This window comes from Anomaloglossus baeobatrachus, chromosome 5, assembly GCF_048569485.1.
Source record: "Anomaloglossus baeobatrachus isolate aAnoBae1 chromosome 5, aAnoBae1.hap1, whole genome shotgun sequence".
NCBI lineage: Eukaryota > Metazoa > Chordata > Amphibia > Anura > Aromobatidae > Anomaloglossus > Anomaloglossus baeobatrachus.
In genome coordinates this window covers 207,868,637-207,871,136 of record NC_134357.1, presented here as the reverse complement: position 1 = coordinate 207,871,136, position 2,500 = coordinate 207,868,637, and the positions used below count along the sequence as shown (strand labels likewise).

Genomic DNA, 2,500 nt, shown 5'->3' with positions numbered 1-2,500 from the left:
AAATATTTTTATTTTCAATATTTTGTTGCGAATCCTTTGGAGGCAATCACTGCCTTAAGTCTGGAACCCATGGACATCACCAAACGCTGGGTTTCCTCCTTCTTAATGCTTTGCCAGGCCTTTACAGCCGCAGCCTTCAGGTCTTGCTTGTTTGTGGGTCTTTCCGTCTTAAGTCTGGATTTGAGCAAGTGAAATGCATGCTCAATTGGGTTAAGATCTGGTGATTGACTTGGCCATTGCAGAATGTTCCACTTTTTTGCACTCATGAACTCCTGGGTAGCTTTGGCTGTATTCTTGGGGTCATTGTCCATCTGTACTATGAAGCGCCGTCCAATCAACTTTGCGGTATTTGGCTGAATCTGGGCTGAAAGTATATCCCGGTACACTTCAGAATTCATCCGGCTACTCTTGTCTGCTGTTATGTCATCAATAAACACAAGTGACCCAGTGCCATTGAAAGCCATGCATGCCCATGCCATCACGTTGCCTCCACCATGTTTTACAGAGGATGTGGTGTGCCTTGGACCATGTGCCGTTCCCTTTCTTCTCCAAACTTTTTTCTTCCCATCATTCTGGTACAGGTTGATCTTTGTCTCATCTGTCCATAGAATACTTTTCCAGAACTGAGCTGGCTTCATGAGGTGTTTTTCAGCAAATTTAACTCTGGCCTGTCTATTTTTGGAATTGATGAATGGTTTGCATCTAGATGTGAACCCTTTGTATTTACTTTCATGGAGTCTTCTCTTTACTGTTGACTTAGAGACAGATACACCTACTTCACTGAGAGTGTTCTGGACTTCAGTTGATGTTGTGAACGGGTTCTTCTTCACCAAAGAAAGTATGCGGCAATCATCCACCACTGTTGTCATCCGTGGACGCCCAGGCCTTTTTGAGTTCCCAAGCTCACCAGTCAATTCCTTTTTTCTCAGAATGTACCCGACTGTTGATTTTGCTACTCCAAGCATGTCTGCTATCTCTTTGATGGATTTTTTCTTTTTTTTCAGCCTCAGGATGTTCTGCTTCACCTCAATTGAGAGTTCCTTAGACCGCATGTTGTCTGGTCACAGCAACAGCTTCCAAATGCAAAACCACACACCTGTAATCAACCCCAGACCTTTTAACTACTTCATTGATTACAGGTTAACGAGGGAGACGCCTTCAGAGTTAATTGCAGCCCTTAGAGTCCCTTGTCCAATTACTTTTGGTCCCTTGAAAAAGAGGAGGCTATGCATTACAGAGCTATGATTCCTAAACCCTTTCTCCGATTTGGATGTGAAAACTCTCATATTGCAGCTGGGAGTGTGCACTTTCAGCCCATATTATATATATAACTGTATTTCTGAACATGTTTTTGTAAACAGCTAAAATAACAAAACTTGTGTCACTGTCCAAATATTTCTGGACCTAACTGTATACATACATACATACATACATACACATATATACAAATATATACATACATATATACATATATACACATACATATATATATCTATATATACAGACACACATGTACATACATACATGCATACATATATATACATACATCTATATATACATACATATATATATATATACATACATACACATACATACATACACATACATATATAGATGTATAGAAGACGCACCCCCAAATTTGGTGAAGGAATAGAGAATTTTTTAATAAATGGGGTCCGTCTTATAATGACAGTGTCCGTCTGACAAATCATATAGGGTATATGTCCCTCATAGCCCCCCCATCCTAAAATTAGCCCCCTTAATCTGGATATGGCCACCTTATATTGAACACGTCCCCCAGTGATGCGACATTTCCCCTATGGCTGGCACACGGCCCCTGTGGCAGGCACACAGGCCCACTGGGGCAGGCACACAGGCCCACTGGGGCAGGCACACAGGCCCACTGGGGCAGGCACACAGGCCCACTGGGGTAGGCACACAGGCCCACTGGGGCAGGCACACAGGCCCACTGGGGCAGGCACACAGGCCCACTGGGGCAGGCAGACAGGCCCACTGGGGCAGGCAGACATCACCCTCTGTTACATATCGCCCCCATGTTGCTGCTTTTAGTAAAATAAACTCTTTCCTTACTTTCTGCAGCACTGTCTTGTTTTGTGTCTCCATCCTCGGGGTTGAGCTCCTCCAGTGTCTCCTGCACTTCCTACTTCCTGGTTCTAGTGCAGGTCATGTGATTGGGACAGCAGAGAGATATCTCTGTGTGCCTAATCACAGCAGCAGGAGGGAGACCAGGGAGACGCTGGAGGAGGTGAGTAAAGAGTTTATTATTTTACTATGGGCAGCAGCACGGGAGGCTATAGCTAACACAGGGGGAGGGGGAATCCTGTGCGATCAAAGGTAAGCACAGGCAGATATAATATGTGCAGCTCCCCCAGCCCATCAGCGTGATGCAGTTTCAGCACCACGCTTCTGATGGACAGCGGCTGAGCATATTATATGAGTGGGAGCAGGAGCTCAAACGCTGCCGCTCCCAGCTTTTCCT

The 2,500-nt window shown here is 45.0% G+C and overlaps 1 protein-coding gene across 8 annotated transcripts in view; it reads right to left on the bottom strand.

Moving 5' to 3' along the window:
• Nucleotides 1–2,500, bottom strand: part of ERLIN1 (ER lipid raft associated 1) — a 494,724-nt gene that overhangs the window by 248,595 nt on the left and 243,629 nt on the right. The window lies entirely within an intron of this gene.